At 37.2% G+C, this 20,133-nt stretch overlaps 1 pseudogene; it reads right to left on the bottom strand.

Annotated features, from left to right (window-relative positions):
* Positions 1-15,865: 15,865 nt before the first annotated feature.
* LOC123531961 (uncharacterized) lies at positions 15,866-19,355 on the bottom strand (annotated as a pseudogene).
* Between the last annotated feature and the right edge of the window lie 778 nt (positions 19,356-20,133).

Here is a 20,133-nt window from a genome sequence, read left to right on the forward strand (position 1 = left end):
ATACTCATGTAACATGAGTCATGTTGATCTCAGTAACATGTTTAAATTGCATTTTTCTTCAATAACCTGTAATAGAGAGAGTGTACAGATAATGCTATTGAGTTTATGGTTATCAATAATCATTGCTTTTGTATCTATATGGAGTAAAGGGTTAAAAAAATATCACACACAGTATGACCTGTTACACAAAATGTTTTTAATTCTTCTTTCAGAATACAGACTTAAAGGTCCAATACTAAGGAAAGTGAACATTTTAATTTCTTTTAAAAAGCACAGAAACTATTTCATTTTATTGGAAAATGAAAGTTGGTATGTAAAAATTCGAAATAAATCGCAGTATATGTACAATTATTTTTCTATGAAGTATGAAGAAAGTTAAAAAGACCTGGGGGGTCATTCTGTCGATTCATTGAAATTTCAACATAATACACATACATTTCTTTGAGTTCCAAAGACCTTCTGTAAATTTTGACCTGCCAATCTTCATTATTTAGTGTCTTGCAGAAGTCTATGCACTGGCTATGAAAAAAATTGCCAACTCACTTTTCCTTAGTAATGGACCTTTAACAGACATCAGAGATTACAACAGTGTTGCTGGCTTGAAAGCTGATAGACTGAAAAAGCTATGTCAGTACTACAACATAGATGTGAAATTACCAAAAAAGGCACGTATTGTATTGTTGTGTCATTGTCTAGGAATTTCAACGACAGGTCATGTACAGCAGGTTGCAAATAGGAGTGATGCTACCAAATATCTAACTGACAGTCAGAGACAGGAATTAGCTGGTATTACCCCAGCTTACATGTGCCGGCTTAATGAATGGAAAAAGACTTATCATCTGTACCAGATATTGAGGAATCTGCTGTGAAAAAGTATCTAATTAATACTGAAGTTCCGAGTGCCAGTGATGCTAGAACATATAAGATATCAAGGCCATTTGCATTACAGTAGTTTGTGCATTCAGTGTTGTTTAATGATAATAACGGTTCGGAAACATTCTTATTAATAAGAGCACAGTGCAACCCGTCACAATCAACAAATCCGGACGAGGTGAAAGTTGTGTTTGTTATTATAGACAGGTATCTAGGAGAACCTTACGGTGGTTTCTGTACATGTACTGTAGGGAACAGTGAAAGGTGCGGACACGTGGGTGCAGTGTTGTTCCAACTTGCTGAACTGCAAGCAACAGGAGTGTCAGAGGGCCCTTCATGCACAGATGTTTTGTGTAAATGGGCTGATCCCAAAGGATGTAAAGAAGAACCAACGGTCTTTCAAGATTTAAATATTAGAAAATCTGATCCTCCTATGAGAAGAACAGTTGATGACTATGGTCAGAAAGTGATAAATACAGCTCCTCCCTCGTATGATGATGTCGTTGAATTAAGTGCCAATCTAATTGCAGCAACACACCATATTGGTCAGTACTGTCCTGCAATCCACATTCTTAATTGTGATAGATTTAAACCTGAAAATACTGTGATACCGCCTCCAAATATTAACGAACAATTGCCGAATACACTAAGATATGACAGTGCAGCTATCGCTCCAGCAAAAGAAGTGGAAATAAAAACTACCCCTGTTGTAATGACACAACTAGTGCCAAAAAAATTTGATAGTATAACAGACGAAGGCTACAGCAAAGCCAGTGAAGAGGTGTATACAAAGGCAACCAATATGGGTATTGACATCGATCAAGTCAATAACCTAACCAAGGGTCAGGCAGAAAACCCAAATCCAAACAACCATGAAAAGAAAAGGTGAAAAATCTCGCAAGAAAACACATTTTCAGAAGGGTTATACTCCCTGGAACAAAGGCTTGAAACTGCCTGTGTCCTCTTCCGATGACAATGAACCTGAAATACAGCCTTCCACTTCACGGATGAACACTGACGAGTTCTCTCTGGTGACCAAGATGTCTGCAGACGGCTCAACACTAACCACCCCTGACTGTGAGGGATTCTCCAGAGCTCCACGGCTGCTACGACCGAAACCAAACACCGGCACTGACCTGAAATCAGAGGGAAAGAATTCAAAACCATGTGAAGGCATGAGACTAGTAGCCAATGAAAAGATGACACAGGCATTCAACACAGCTATTCAAGGCCATATGAACTCCTCGGAATGCCAACAGCCAGACTTCGAAGTTGCTCGAGAGAAGGAATGGGGTATGTGCTAGAAGGTTACACTAAAATGCTCGAACTGTAATTATGTTGCACCTGAGCAGAAAATGTACAAGGAAGTCATCTCTCCAAGCCTGGACCTAACCCAGCAGCTCCAAATATGGGACTGGCCACTGGTCTACAGGACACTCCGATTGGTAATACAAGGTTCCGGCATCTGGCAGCATGTATGGACATACCACCACCATCCAGTCGCAGTATGCAAAAGTCTTCTAACAAAGTTGCCACAGCTGTGACAACCTGAACAATAACGACATGAGTGAGAAGGTGCAGATGCTCAAAGAAGTAAACAGGAAACGTGGCAACGATGAGAACATAATAAATACAGCCATGGACGGACGGTACAACTCACCGATCATTGCCAGCCGCAGGAAGCCTGGACAGAATGCCTCTCAGGCTATCGGTTTAGCATGTGAGACTATGTCCTCCCAACAGTTTATTATAGCTGCATGTGTTCGAAATAAACTGTGCTGGACAGGTGCTTGGCTGAAAGGTAAAGGAATGAATGTGACTTGTCCTGGAGGGCATGCAGACTGCACAGCAAACTATGAGACACATGCCCCTCTGTCAGAGTATGAAATGGGGAAATCTATCGGCACCCAGTTAGCACTACAAGGGACTTTGATCAAATGTGTTACAACAGACGGGGATTCCAGATCAGCTGAGGGCGTGGATGGAGCACTTAAGGCACTAAACCCAATGTGGAAGGTAGAAAGACTGGCTGATCCAACACATGTCGGACAAGCTCAATTCCGTCAGTGCTACAGATCAAATTTCAGTACAGAGATGTTTCCTGGCTCAACCCGCAGACAGAAGCAAGATTACCAAACAGCCTTCAGTGCAGACATTAAAGCCCGTTGTAGTCTGACTCTAAAAGCACTATGGAAGGAAAAGGCCGGGGACATCAATGCTATCAAGAAGGTCTTACCAAGTGTCCTGGATGCGACTGTGCCTTGTTATGATGGAGACTGCTCTAAGTGTGCCCGTCATTCCTACGTATGCTCTGGTTCCGACTCAAACTCCTGGTGGCAGAGGTCCAAGTTACTGCATCACTACCAGATAACCAACCTGAATATGGACAATAATGACAGAGTTATACTACAAGAAATCATCAAAATGAAACTGAGTGTCTCTGCTATTGAAACAGTGCGTCTGTTCACCAGTACACAGAAATGTGAGGCAGTGAACCGATCAATCAGTACGTCATTGCCGAAGAATGTTAACTATGGAAGGAATGTTGGTGGCCGGCTGGCATCCACTGTGCACAGACTGAATAATGGTATTTGGGACTTCTGCTATACAGAAATGTGAACACTCTGGGGTGAAACTCTCAAAAAAGACTAGGTCTTATCTGAAACAAATGGACAGTAGTGAAAAGTACATGAAGGTGTACCAACAAAAACCTGAAACAATCCGCAGGAAATTACTAAATCAAGGAAGAAATCTGAAAGAACATTTAGAGTATAAAAAGACACATACCACTACATCGGACTACAGCAAAGGTCAGCTAGATCCAAGGCCATCCACATCCAGGTGAGACAATGTTGACCACTCTTAATCTATGTGAGGTGATTGAGGCAAAGACTGTACCTGCAAAATGAACCAATAGTGATATATACCATTCAATAAATAAATAAATAAATAAATAAACAAATAAACAAACAAACAAACAAACAAATAAATAAATATTTGAAACTGCATACTGTCTTGACTTTTTCTCTATGAAATGAAGATTTTTTTTTGATACCCTATAACGACAAGTCAAGATATATACATTCAATTAATCTGAAATCTGAAAATGTAAATATAATTCCGGTGTTGTCCAGTGAGAAAGTTATTCTATAAACTGTACTTTTTCTATTGTTCTTGTCAAATCCCGATCAAGGAAAAACTCACCGAGTAAGCTAAATTAGCTGACTTATCGGGCTAAATAAGCTGATCACGAGATGTGCCGACTCTGTCTTTACGTAAAACAATGAGGATTATAATATAGCTATAATATTGTACATAACTAAGAACATATAGGTCATCTGAGTACATAAAGGTCATGTGAGTGCACAGCACTTGTGTAAGAGAATCTGCAGCCAGTGTACATACAACACCTTGAAAGGCCAGACTCTACAGGGATCAGTGTTGGTTTCATGACAATTTTAATTTCAAACATGGCTCGGACACATTCAAATAGTACGCATACCATTAAAGAATACAGTCCTTGTATGGCCTGTCCCCTACACAATGTCCAGTGTGTTTGCATCTCTGTCGCATACAGTTAGTATGGTGGGGCTCAAGGGATAGATGGTCTCGGTAAGTGCACAGAGGTTGGTGGCACAGGTGTGAGACGTCCCCCTCGGGTAAAATCAAGATCCTGTCGGACACCATGTAACTGAACCTATGTACAGTTACAGTAGACCATCTATCCCGGCCAGGTAATTTAACATTGATCACTCCATATATATAATGGCCCTGTTTGGTGGCACCAGTCCATAGACGGCAACTGGAATCCTGGCTCGCCACAGAATTTTTTTTGTATTTTTTCAGCATATTTTTGAAAAGAAGCCCTCCATTTCAGGTCTGGATTTCAAAATGAGGCAGCTACACAACATCTTTCTATATTTAGAACATTTCAAAAGTGAAAGTAACTTTTTTGTTTTAAATTTCCCCCTCGGCCGAGGGCATATATTCAACTTCAAACCTCATAAAACTGAAACATTTTAGCCAAAGTGATTAAATAATCAATTGTATATGTTTAGAATATATCTACAACCTGTCTATGAAGTTGCAGCTCATTCCAAGCAGAAATAAAGCTTGTACAGAATTTCCAACATGGCACCGGTTCATTTTCAGCATTCATATCAGGCCCAAAAGTACAATTAATTTTCCATAGGGTTACATACAAATATATCAATGCAAGGCTTTGACACAATGTTCTGAAGACAAATGCAAATACCTTCTCTTTAGAAATCTATCCGAGAGAAACACAAAAATCACTTTTAAGTGACCTGTTGACCAGCTACTTTTCTCCTCACATCTGTCAGAATGAATAGTGTATTGCATTTTTACAAAGTGAAGCGGTTCAGCCTACGTTTTGTACAAATCCGCAGACAGTCATTTGCCAAAAAAAAAAAACATGATTTTCCAGCAATGTTTTACCACTTTCTCTTCATTTACATCAGATCTATAAAATTTGACTACTTTCAGAAGCTCAGGATATCTATTTACAATCAAATCCATCATGAAATGAGGGACCTCTTTTCTCTCGGATACACGTCCTTTAGTTGGGTAACGAAGGGCAGGTAACTGTACCTTATTACCATATAAATTTAAAAGTATTTTGATGAAAGAAATGTTAATAAATCACAAAAATTATGATACTAATTAAAGATCGAGAATTATCTTTAACCGAGATCAAACTGTGAACAACATAACTGACACAAGGTGACACGTTAATTGCCGGTAATTACTGGCTATTTGATTGTGACAAAAAGACTATCACACCTTTTGTTATTGGTTTGACTTGAGAAGCTCATGTCATTTTGAAAGATACCATTCCGAAATATTGAATCAGCTGCTGTTTATTTATTCAAAATAGTTAATTAACAAGAGGCCCATGATGGCCCTATATCACTCACCTGTTATCATTGCACTTGAGGACAAGAAGGTCCTCAGAAAAAATATCTAAATCCAAAGGACAGGAACAACAACGGAAAGAAATTTAACCAAGAAGAAAAAAAATTCTTACAAGGTACAAATATGTCAAAATACACCTAAAAATTGGAGGTACCATCCATGGTGTACCACAGAAAAGAGGTCTTGGGTTTTCCCTACGGCCAATAATAAAAAAGTTACTAAAAATAAGCTATCTATAGTAACGTAAAAGGGAAGTAATTAAAAAGAAAATTATTGTAAGTGAACAAAAGAAGGATCTGCCAAATAAATCTGTTGACATATATGAAATTTCAGATCAGTATCTTCATTAGTTACAGAGATATACCCATTTTAATTTGAAATAAAGGGAGGTAGTTTGACATAAAATCAGTCCATAGTTATCTACCCTGATTGGCTCAGTCCAACTAATGACAATAATGAAATTTCAAATAAGTCCTGTAAGTACTTACTGATATAAATCCATTTTGATTACAATCAGGTGAGGTAATCAGATATAAAATAACTCTGGAACCTACGATTGGATCTGATTTGTCATGGAATCCAAGATTTATTGTTGTTGAAGATATTTTGGAAGTCTGTATCAAATAAAACCATAAATGAAGTCTCTATATGGCTGCAAAAGCCGAAATAGCCAATTTTGGACATTTAAGGGGCCATAACTCTGGAACCCATGAAGGAATCTGGCCAGTTCAAGAAAGGAACCAAGATCTTGTGGTGATACAAGTTGTGTGCAAGTTTGGTTAAAATCAAATCATAAATGAAGTTGCTATTGTGCAGACAAGGTCAAAATAGCTAATTTTGGCCCTTTCAGGGGCCATAACTCTGGAACCCATTAAGGGATCTGGCCGGTTCAACGAGGGAACTGAGATCTTATGGCAACACAAGTTTTGTGCAAGTTTGATTACATTCAAATCATAAATGAAGCTGCTATTGTGCAGACAAGGTCAAAATAGCTAATTCTGGCCCTTTCAGGGGCCGTAACTCTGGAACCCATAACGTAATCTGGCCAGTTTAAGAAAGAAACCAAGATCTTATGGTGATACAAGTTGTGTGCCAGTTTGGTAAAAATCAAATCATAAATGAAGCTGCTATTGTACAGACAAGGTCAAAATAGCTGATTTTGGCCCTTTCAGGGGCCATAACTCTAGAACCCATAATGGGATCTGGCCAGTTCAATAAAGGGACCGAGATCTTATAGTGATACAAATTATGTGCCAGTTTGGTAAAAATGAAATCATAAATGAAGCTGCTGTTGTGCAGACAAGGTCAAAATAGCTGCTTTTGGCCCTTTCAGGGGCCATAACTCTGGAACCCATAAAGGAATCTAGCCAGTTCAAGAAAGGAACCAAGATCTTATACTATAGTGATACAAGTTGTGTGCAAGTTTGGTTAAAATCAAATCATAAATGAAGCTGCTATTGTTCAGACAAGGTCAAAATAGCTAATTCTGGCCCTTTCAGGGGCCATAACTCTGGAACCCATAATGGAATCTGGCCAGTTCTAGAAAGGAACCAAGATCTTATGGTGATACAAGTTGTGTGCCAGTTTGGTAAAAATCAAATCATAAATAAAGCTGCTATTGTGCAGACAAGGTCAAAATATTTGATTTTGGCCCTTTCAGGGGCCATAACTCTGGAACCCATAATGGGATCTGGCCAGTTCCATAAAGGGATCGAGATCTTATAGTGATACAAATTGTGTGCCTGTTTGGTAAAAACAAAATCATAAATGAAGCTGCTGTTGTGCAGACAAGGTCAAAATAGCTGATTTTGGCCCTTTCAGGGGCCATAACTCTGGAATCCATAAAGGAATCTAGCCAGTTCAAGAAAGGAACCAAGATCTTATACTATAGTGATACAAATTGTGTGCAAGTTTGGTTAAAATCAAATCATAAATGAAGCTGCTATTGTGCAGACAAGGTCAAAATAGCTAATTCTGGCCATTTCAGGGGCCATAACTCTGGAACCCATTATGGAACCTGGCCAGTTCAAGAAAGGAACCAAGATCTTATGGTGATACAAGTTGTGTGTCAGAAAATGCTTTTGTAAAAAAGCGCATGTCTCCCCTAATGCAAAGTCCTATAGGCAAGAAGTCAATAGGGGTCAGGAGCAAAAGTCAAACAGACACTGATGATTGGCTGCAGTAGGGATCCTATACTTGGCATGTCCAATCATCCCGCTAAATTTCAACACTCTTGGCCTTGTAGTTCTCAAGTCACTGTTCAGGCTTCTGTGACCTTGACCTTTGATCAAGTGACCTCAAAATAAATAGGGGTCATCTACTCTGCAAGTCCAATCATCCTATTAAGTTTCAACATTGTAGGTCAAGTGGTTCTCAAGTTATTTCCAAAAAATGATTTTACATGAACAGGCCACTGTGGCCTTGACCTTTGACAGGGTGACCCCAAAATCAATAGGGGTCATCTACTCTGCATGTTCAATCATCCTATGAAGTTTCAACATTCTGGGTCAAGTGGTTCTCAAGTTATTGATCGAAACTGGTTATCAATGTTCGGGCCCCTGTGACCTTGACCTTTAACTGAGTGACCCCAAAAACAATAGGGGTCATTTACTGTGCATGAACAATCATCATATGAAGTTTCAACATTCTGGGTCGAGAGGTTCTCAAGTTATTGATTGGAAATGGTTTTGCATATTCAGGCCCCTGTGGCCTTGACCTTTAACAGAGTGACCCTAAAATCATTAGGGGTCATCTACTCTGTATGACCAATCATCCTATGAAATTTCATCATTCTGGGTCGAGTGGTTCTCAAGTTACTGACCGGAAATGGTTTCAATGTTCAGGCCCTGTGACCTTGACCTTCACAGTGACCCAAATCGTTAGGGTCATCTACTCTGCATGACTAATCATCCTATTAAGTTTCAACATTCTGGGTCAAGTGGTTCTCAAGTTACTGACTGGAAATGGTTTTCAATGTTCAGGCCTCTGTGACCTTGACCTTTAATGGAGTGACCCCAAAATCGATAGGGGTCATCTACTTCGCATGTACAATCATCCTATGAAGTTTCAACATTCTGGGTCAAGTGGTTCTCTAGTTATTGATCGGAAATGGTTTTCCATGTTCAGGCCCCTGTGACCTTGACCTTTGACAGAGTGACCCCAAAATCAATAGGGGTCATCTACTCTTCAAGACCAATCATCCTATGAAGTTTCAATATTCTTGGTCAAGTGGTTCTCAAGTTACTGACCGGAAATGGTTTTCAATGTTCAGGCCCCTGTGACCTTGACCTTGAATGGAGTGACCCCAAAATCAATAGGGGTCATCTACTCTGCATGTACAATCATCCTATGAAGTTTCAATATTCTGGGTCAAGTGGTTCTCAAGTTACTGACCGGAAATGGTTTTCCATGTTCAGGCCCCTGTGACCTTGACCTTGAATGGAGTGACCCCAAAATCGATAGGGGTCATCTACTCTGCATGTACAATCATCCTATGAAGTTTCAACATTCTGGGTCAAGTGGTTCTCTAGTTATTGATCGGAAATGGTTTTCCATGTTCAGGCCCCTGTGACCTTGACCTTTGACAGAGTGACCCCAAAATCAATAGGGGTCATCTACTCTTCATGACCAATCATCCTATGAAGTTTCAACATTCTCGGTCAAGTGGTTCTCAAGTTACTGACCGGAAATGGTTTTCAATGTTCGGGCCCCTGTGACCTTGACCTTTAATGGAGTGACCTCAAAATCAATAGGGGTCATCTTCTTTGCATGTACAATCATCCTATGAAGTTTTAACATTCTGGATCAAGTGCTTCTCTAGTTATTGATCGGAAATGGTTTTCCATGTTCAGGCCCCTGTGACCTTGACCTTTGACAGAGTGACCCCAAAATCAAAAGGGGTCATCTACTCTTCATGACCAATCATCCTATGAAGTTTCAACATTCTGGGTCAAGTGGTTCTCAAGTTACTGACCGGAAATGGTTTTCAATGTTCGGGACCCTGTGACCTTGACCTTTAATGGAGTGACCCCAAAATCGATAGGGGTCATCTACTTTGCATGTACAATCATCCTATGAAGTTTCAACATTCTGGGTCAAGTGGTTCTCTAGTTATTGATCGGAAATGGTTTTCAATGTTCGGGCCCCTGTGACCTTGACCTTTGACGGAGTGACCCCAAAAACAATAGGGGTCGTCTACTCCAGCAGCCCTATAACCCTATGAAGTTTGAAGGTTCTAGGTCAAATGGTTCTCCAGTTATTGCTCGGAAATGAAGTGTGACGTACGGATGGACGGACGGACGGACGGACGGACAGACAGGGCAAAAACAATATGTCTCCTGGGGGAGACATAATAAAGCTGCTATTGTGCAGACAAGGTCAAAATAGCTGATTTTGGCCCGTTCAGGGGCCATAACTCTGGAACCCATAATGGGATCTGGCCAGTTCAAGAAAGGAACCGAGATCTTATGGTGATTCAAGTTGTGTGCAAGTTCGGTTAAAATAAAATCATAAATGAAACCACTATCGTGCAGACAAGGAATTGTTGACGCACGGAGGCACACACGGACGGACGACGGACGAAGGGTGATCACAAAAGGTAAAACAACAAATAAAACAATATTTTACTGGTTTTATTTTGGAGAAAACAAAAATCGATAGTACCGCGAGACCGATGCTGCTCTCCGCCATGGAAATAAGATTTATTACCGGTGTCGATGTAAACTCTACTTTCGTTTTCCAGCCACCTCAAAATTGACCAAAAATGTTTTTTTCCCAGGATTTTGGGCCAAAATCGGGGTTGCGCATTATACATGGGTATCTACGGTAAATCACTTGCACAAGTCATTTGTCCAAATCTGGTAAATGAGCCCAGCTGAGAATATTTCAACATCCGAAAGTAACTACTTATATGGTATACAACTGCTATTCATTATAAATACAGTCATGTATATTCACTGTTAAAAGTGTTCAGTTAATAACATGTTGGAATAAGCATCAACTGCAATCACTTAAATAGGTGATACATACATTCAATATCATTTTTATTAAATCAGCTAAATAAATGATCAGCTTAGTTGATTAAATCACTTGCACAAGTGATTTGTCCAAATCTGATAAATGAGCCCAGTTGAGAATATACATGTATCAATATCCGAAAGTAACTACTTTTTTATGGTATACAACTGCTATTCATTATAAATTTATACATGTATACTCACTGTTAAAGCTCTGCTCCGCGGCTATTAAAATTCTACTGAGTATATGCAACCCATGATTACAATAGGTAACAGTTAATGGCCACACGCCACACTTTAGCATGCAAAACCATGTATTTCATATAGAATTTTATATAAAATATACTATACTTTGACACGCGTCACTGTTCATAGTTGGAATTTTTATGCTTTTTCAGTGACAATTTAAGGTTAAATGGTAGGACTGGAGCAGGTCTTTAAAAGTGTTCAAAAGTGTTTGGTGATACATTCAAAATCATCACTGTTAAAACAGCTAAATAAATGTTCAGTTTATTAAATCACTTGCACAAGTGATTTGTCCAAATCTGGTAAATGAGGCAAATTGAGAATATATCAACATCCGAAAGTACCTACTTATATGGTATACAAGGGCTATTCATTATAAATACATGTATACTCACTGTAAGTGTTCAAAAGTATTGGGTGATACATTCAAAATCACCATTACATAATAAATCAGCTTAACAAATGATCAGCTTAGTTAATTAAATCACTTGCACAAGTGATTTGTCCAAATCTGGTAAATGAGCCCAGTTGAGAATATTTCAACATCCGAAAGTAACGACTTATATGGTATACAAGGGCTATTTATGATAAATACACGTATACTCACTGTTAAGTGTTCAAAAGTGTTTGGTGATACATTCAAAATCATCATTATTAAATCAGCTAAATTTTGTTGGTTTGTTTTGGGTTTAACGGCGTTTTTCAACAGTATTGCAGTTATATTTGGCACGGCGGACAGTTAACCTAACCGATGTTCCTGGATTATGTACCAGTACAAACCTGTTCTCCACAAGTAACTGCCAACTTCTCCACATGAATTAGAGGTGGAGGATGAATGATTTTAGACACAATGTCATTGAAAACATACGCCTCGCACAAGGCTCGAACTCACGACCCCGAGATCCGTTGATCTGTGCTCTCCCTATTGAGCTAAGCGGGCAGACTAAATCAGCTAAATAAATGATCAGCTTATTAAATCACTTGCACAAGTGATTTCTCCAAATCTGGTAAATGAGCCAAGTTGAGAATATATCAACATCCGAAAGTAACGGCTTATATGGTATACAAGGGCTATTCATTATAAATACATGTATACACACTGTTAAAAGTGTTCAAGTGTTTGGTGATACATTCAAAATCATCATTATTTAATAAATCAGCTAAATAAATGATCAGCTTAGTTGATTACATCACTTGCACAAGTGATTTGTCCACATCAGATAAATGAGCCGAGTTGAGAATATTTCAACATCTGGAAATAACGACTTATATGTCATACAAGGGCATTCATGATAAAACACGAATTTGTGTAATAAGTGTTCAGTTAATACGCTGGAATAAGCATCAACTGCAATTACATAAATTGGTGATACATTTAAATTCATCACTATTAAGGTAGTTCTGCACGTTTGATAAACCGGAAGTGATGGCGTAACGTCATTTATCCGGAAAACATAGAATAAAGCCTGGATTCGGTGTACGGAAATGAAAATCATTTTCTGAATTAATTGAAATCTGTGAGTAAATTTATTAAAATGGCACTGTTGCTATATTTCTAAAATTAAAATATGATATTAAAACATATGACACGTTAAAATAATCAAAATAATGTCTTATAATTAGCGTGAAATGTCCTTTTCCCTTTAATCATGGTCAAATATCTCAAAAATAAGCACACGGACCTATACATTTTATTTCACCAAACTATAGGCCATGTGTTTATTTACAATTGTGAGAAGTTTCATCAAAATCTACATTGTAGAAATATTTCTATTTGCGAAAATGTTATGAAAGTAATGATTTTCCCATAGACTCCCATTATGAAATATTGCGTGAGGTCCAAATTTTTCAAATCAGTCTAGCAAAAAATCAAGCACACGACCCTATCTTTTTTTTTTGCTGAATTTTTTAGGTATGTTATGAAATTTTGAAAAATCAGCGTTTAATCAAATTCTACATTGTAGAAAAATTTCGATCCAAACTTGCAGAACTACCTTAAATCAGCTAAATAAATGATCAGCTTAGTTGATTTAATCTCTTAAACAAGTGATTTGTCCAAATCAGGTAAATGAGCCAAGTTCAGAATATCTCAACATCTCAAAGAAATGGTCATTATTAGATCAGCTAAATAAATGATCAGCTTATGACAAGTGATTTGTCTAAATCAGATAAATGAGACGAGTTCAGAATATTTCAACATCAGAAAGTAACTACTAAAAAATACTATTATGGTAAAATTGGTATACAAAGGGTTGTTCATTATCAATACATGTATACTCACTTTTAAAAATGTTCAGTTTATATGAAGGAATAAGTATCAACTGCAATCACTTAAATAGGTGATACATTCAAAATTACTACTGTTTGCAGATCAAATTGCCCTTTCGTCTTTCCTTAAATCGATAAACTTGTACCTTTACAGCGATGCTGGAGCTATTTTTGGATCTCGTCTATACAGGTAACTCCGCCTTTCCGATACGAGTAAAAATTACTGAATGAACTTGTTTACATAGACTGCGTTTAACTGGATTGTAAGAGATGTACTAGAACTAATCTTCATTTAAAATTTGAATGAATCTTGCCATAATGCAAACTACATTTAGGTAGCGTGGACATGAAAAAAGACACCCTCTTGTACATTACAGGCCTTTTTCTGCCTAAATTTCAGTACCTTTTGCTGCATATTTTTAAATAATGTACCTCGTGTTTATTTTTTTAACAATAATTATAAAACGTGACCGACTCGAGTTGTTGGATTCGCTCATCGTTGACTGAAGGGCATAAATTCGATTCCCGGAACCGACCATGCTTCCTTAATTGAAAAAAAAAAGTCGGCAATTTCTTACGGAATATGAGTCTTAGTCTAACTAATTTGACGCGATCCTAGGAAACAGTTACGAGTAGTTTTCTCCACTCGAAAGAAATTGTCATTGCCAGATTTGGGTTTAAATGCTGATATTGTTGCGAATATAAGATAAATTCAAATAAAACTTACATATATCAAAAGGTAGTCAAAATAATTTTACTCAAGAGTTGAATATCGTTATATTTTTGACTGGTTGATAACAACTATCTATTTACGTCCGATACATTTCCATACACAGGTTTATTTTTAGGTTACACGCCACGCCTATGTCATCGACATCTTTTTATTTACTTCATGTACTTACTATTCGCATTATGGTTAACAATTTCGTTTTTACTGTATGTTTTTAAATTGATGTCATTTTCTTCTTATTAAAGATTTTTCTATTCTGTTTTTGCCTTTTCTAGCCGAAAGTCCAATTTTATTTTTCGCATTGATTTCAATTTATTTACTTATAAGACATAATAGCTATTTGCGATCGCGCTGTATAAAATTTTATCGGTAAATTTATGAAAAATCGGCCGTTTTTATGTAATTTTGATTAGTTTAAAGTTTGTATCTTAATGAAAATGCCCTAATATTCTAGCTACATCTATCTTTTATCGACGTTGAAAGTTTGAAGCAAATCTGTTGGATATTAAAAGCTCCACACGCGTTTCCTGTGTACGGGACACCTAAATTTCGCGGTATTATTTTTATCTAAAATTTACCTGGTTACCTGGTTTCGGTTGCCTGTCGTCGTCTGCTTGTTTATTGTACGTTTTCACTACTGGATTTTCCTATGGTGACTTCTTTCTTATATCCATTACTCTGCTCTGTATGTTGTTTATGCCACCGTAGGTCCCTAACATCTATTTACAAATGCTTGCCTAACTTTACTTTAAATGATATTTTCTTCCTATGTTTACTATTTGATTTCTTATAGTTGTTTTACTACCTTTGTTTCAGTTCTATATAAAACATGTTAAAGTTGTTTCAAATTTTTGTTAAAACAAAGAAGTATAAATTTTTATAGCTCTTTGGTTAAAACTAGCTAAAATATGATAAAATTTTATAAAATCAGCATCGGCGTGTGCAAGCGATAAAGCCAATAAGTACTGCGATTTATCCTGACTTATTTTGGTCCTTTTAGAGTGAACTCCACAAATATAAAACAAACTAAACGTCGAATTATTTTGACTTATGTGAGTCTATAACTGGTTCTTTCCATGAACGAAGACAAGGCTTATCAACTGCCTGTATGTTAATAACTGATATAGTGTTTAAACGACTTCAAATAAATAGTAGATAAATTCACATAGTTTACTATGGAAGACCCCAGGTGCCCCTCCGTGCATTATTTCATCACGAGCGGGCACCTGGGTAGAACCACCGACCTTCCGTAAGCCAGCTGGATGGCTTCCTCACATGAAGAATTTAACGCCCCGAGTGAGGCTCGAACCCACATCGATGAGGGGCAAGTGATTTGAAGTCAGCGACCTTAACCACTCGGCCACGGAGGCCCCGATGACAGCAAGCTATCTGTAGTCATCTCCCTTATATATTTTTCATTTTAAAATAAATTACTCACATGCGTCATCGAGATCAATTCTGATGATAAAATCACTCGAACAAGTATTGTTTTCAAACTGACCCCAAGACTTTCAAGCCACTGCGCGTAAGGGTTTTTACCACAGGCATACACTTGTTTCGGTCAATAAAGGAAGTGTCTAGGGGTACGGATATATTTCTCATATTTAGTGTATAAATCAGATTGCTTAAGCTTTCAGCTTTAAAATAAAGCAAAAATGAACAAAATCCATCAAGGCATTTGAAAGTTATGAAATTTTTATTGTCGGGAAAAACCTGAAAATATGTAACCATTTCCCCAATACAATCTTATAGTAAACGGCACCAAATTTCCAAGATTTTATCACAACTGAAAAGGATAAAAACGGTTTTAATATGTTTAATGGAGTCACTGTATTGATTGTTAAATAACAATTAACTATTGCAAAACCCAATACTGGGTCAACTTTTTTGTATTACCTTTATAAATCATTCCGTATCCATGGCAACACAACAAGATACCACAACCTAAAACCATGCTATTCACATATTGAGAACAAAGGAGACTCAACTATATACATGCCATATTGATAAAGAAATATATGCTATATATATACAAATATTAATACATTCAAATAATAATTATTTCTTGGATAAAGTAATGGTTGCCATGGCAACAAAACATTTTTTTTTCATTTTTTTTGCGTTTTTTCTTTTTTTTTTTCAATGCCTGTTTTCTAATTTTATTTGTCTTGTTCTTTTGACAAATATTCTTCAAATTCTCTTCTAATTCATTTAAACTTACTATATATTTTTTCTCTTTTCATTTTTTTTTTTTTTTTTTTTTTTTGGTTAAAACATTTTCGTATTCCATAATGTGATAATCTTACATTAAATCCATCATTGCAAAACTGCTTCAGAAAAGCCACTAAATAACACTAATTTAGAATTTTATTAAGTTAAGTAAATCATTGTCTATAGAATGGTTGCTATGGTAACCAGGCCTTCTGATTTCTCATTTATGAGATTCTTATCTGATATCAGTTATTGGTGCTTACTTATTAATTAGGTGATTTTCGGAAAGTAAAATACTGAATTATTTTGCAACTACATGGAAGATATCTAAATCTTATTTGAAAATGATTGGTTAATGCTCTTAAGATATCAAATACAAGGTAATTGTTAAAAGTAAGACAAGCACTGTTTTTCACAATGTTTCAGCTTTATAAGTATTTTTTCTTTCAAGTGTATTTCAAGTATACTGTTATCAAAGCCGATACATTGTGAACACAGTGCTTGTTTTAGTTTTAATTAGATACAGTTTATTTATATTTTAATGATAAGATCTCCATTTGCCGTGTCCTTCAACAAAGGGAAATACCATTCATCTTCGTCTTCCTCATATTTTACAGTGTACTCGGTTTTCTCACCACAGAGTTTTTTTTTACATTAAGTACAACTGCACTGAACCATTCTACGACTTTCGTCTCAGGGTCTTTGCATTTATGTTTGATATGCTTCCCTACAAGTTTGATTGGGTCATTTTGAAACACTGGCAACAGCTCTTTTTGTTGCGAGACAGTGACCTTTTTCCTGTTTTCTTCAATACGCCCACTAAGGGTCTGTTTAAGATGACATATTTCCTGCTGTACTTCTTCCTGCTGTTTGTACTTTAGCTTCACTTCATTGTCATGAACTTCTTCTTCTGCATTTATTTCAGTTACCCTTTTGAGATTGGCCGTCAACTGATTTATATTGAAGATTTCACCTTTGAGCTGTTGCTGGAACAGTTCTTTCTCACCTTTGCATCCAAGAACTGACTTGCGAAATTGCAACTGACATATGACGGTATCTTTAAATTCATTATCGGACATTGTTGATTCGTGAATGTCAATATCATTCATGTCCCATAAGCCTCCAAATTTGGTCAACTTTTGTGTCAGCCTAACTTTATTTGTCTGCTGCTTGGCTTCTTGTTGTGCTTTCTTTTGCTGTCTCTTCGCAAGCAAATCTAATTTCTCTGAATAAAGCTTGGCTTGTCGTTCCCGGACCATCTTTTGCATATTTGGTGCATTTTTCCTGGCCTCTGCCAATTTGCCAGTATATCTTCCTTTTCAATATCCGGCAAGGAAGATAACCAATGTGTTGTCTTATTATTTGACCACATTATAATTGACTCATAAGTGGTTGTTGCTGCTGAGGGCTTTGCTCTCATCAACATGTCTAATTGAGCAAAGTCACGTTCAGATACTGTGTTTGTTGTTGGCACGGAGTTGAGGCTCTGAACAATGTCCTCTTTAAGGCCCCAATACTTCCCACCCGGCAGCTGATCTTTGGCTTGCCTTTCCAGTATAATTAGCATGCCACCACAACAGATCTCAAGAGCCATCTGTGTGTACAAGTCAAGTAATGGGTCTTGCGATGGCGCAACCAAAGCTTCAAATATACAATCTTTAGTGATGCTGACGACGTCTTCTGAAAACATACTTTCCCCATTTAGTAATGGGGATGCATCCTTTGCCCAAGCATCTAGACACAGCTTCATTTGATACAGATGATTATTTAGTGACAATGAATTCGGCACATTTTCAGTCAGTCTCCAAAGAGGTCCCGTGATAATTTTATCTATGATGCCTAAGGCCCTTACTCCTGCAACATAAACAGATTCATGCACATCAAAGCTTACACATTTAAGAAGTTCATTCTGATTCGCCCATTTTGACAGAAAGTCTTTGATGTCATTCAAATGGTAGAATGTCACACCAGCCGCATAAAACAGATAGTTAAATCGATGGCCCCGAAAAGTAACAAGCCTGTTTTTCACACCCTTCTCTTTCAGGTATGTTGTAAAGTGTCCACCTACCCCTGATTTTTCACAACCATGTGTTGTCAAAGCTTTGCTGGCGGTTCGAATCAACCTAGCTATGCCACTCTCAGCAGTAACAAAACTGAACGGATTACGACCTTCTGATATAATTGTCTTCTCAAATTGTGAAAGGCACTTGTCTACCTCGGTAGCCATGTTAACAAATATATGCATCTTGCAAAAAAATGAAAAGAGTTTGGATGCATCTGCTCTTTCTTCTTGTGATAGTTGATCCCAGTTCTCAAATGCAACAGGCAAAAGTTCCTCTCTCAGAACCCGCAGCTTCTCGTTGAAAACTGGACTGACTGATCCTTGGTCTGACATTGTCGCTATCAAAGAGGAAATCAGTTTCGCTGTGTTTATCTCATGATTCGCAGGGTTTTTCTTGTCAAAGGCAGAAGAAACATCGTTTACAATCTGCTAGAATTCAGTAAACAGAGCAGATGCGTCCCCAGCGGCCACTTCAGAAAGGCCTGCTGACAAAGATTTACCGTCTGAAAGTGTAAACTGAAACCCTTGGAAATGGCGATGAAATTTAGATGTGCCATCTTGGTGAAGCACAGCCGTAGTATTGTTGTCAGCCAAGATAGCTGCTACAATTTGTGAGTTTGCTACCCCTTTTGCTTCCAAGAGCAAGCTGCTTTTCACGCCAGTGCTAGGCAGATGGGATAAAGTTTTTCCTGTAAGATTAGAAACAACTGTCTGCATGACTTAATTAACTTTCTTTTGACTTACACCACATTCTGTTAGTAATGACATGATGGTCTCCCTTATTTCATTTGTATATTTTCCATCATAATATGTATGGATTACTGGATCTTGTAGCAGGACATTTGTTTGCTCTAATTCTTTTATTTCATTTTCCTTTTCTTTTATCTGATTTTTTAATTCCTCCACTTCAATTTGATGTTGTGTAAATACATCTTGTGTCGATGAAACTGACTTTCTTGAACGACAAACTTTTACTAATAAATTCTTCTTCTCATTTTTTAAACTCTTAGCCTGATTCTGTCAGGGGTTCCACTAGACCTGAAAACCCAAGAGTCCCAGGACCCTTGGGCCCAAATTTTGAAGGGTCCTTTTCCAAAATACAGGAGTCCTGTCCCAACACGTCCATATAATTGACTATATTTTTTTATTTAGTAATACGTAGATCTTTACCTATATTATAAGAAAACAATAAACCCAAGATCATGTTACAGCATAATAAAAATGTCAGTTTCAGGTCATATATTGTAAACTAATATTTATCAAAATTCATGTTATTTTTATTAGGTTTTTCTTCTATGTTTCATTTAATTTTTAATAACAGAATAGTGCTATAACACTCTATATAAAAGTGTATCCAAAATGTACTGTCCGGATACTGGTACACTTTCGGAATGTCATCGGAAAGTAGTTTTTGCTCAGTTTACTTGGCAAACTAAGCTAAATCAGAGATAGTTCCTCAAATAATGATGCTACTTATCATTAAAAACTGCATTGAAAGTCAGTTTTTTAAGGAATTTTGGAAATATGCATTATGACATCGGGTGTAATTAGACTCGTGAACGGACATTCTAAACTTAATTTTACTTTCAAAATTCATCAAAATTTGTGAAGGTTCTTGTTGAAATTACGGTATGATCACTAAGCAATGGTCTAATTTAAAGTTTGCATGAAAAAATCTTGCAGGGCACTTTTCACATGCTCGGTAATCAGCTGCTTACGATAATTAATAATTGGCGCCTTTTTTGACAGTACACGGGATCAATACGCTTTAACAATTAACTTTAACACTTCAT

This window comes from Mercenaria mercenaria, chromosome 13, assembly GCF_021730395.1.
Source record: "Mercenaria mercenaria strain notata chromosome 13, MADL_Memer_1, whole genome shotgun sequence".
Lineage (NCBI taxonomy): Eukaryota > Metazoa > Mollusca > Bivalvia > Venerida > Veneridae > Mercenaria > Mercenaria mercenaria.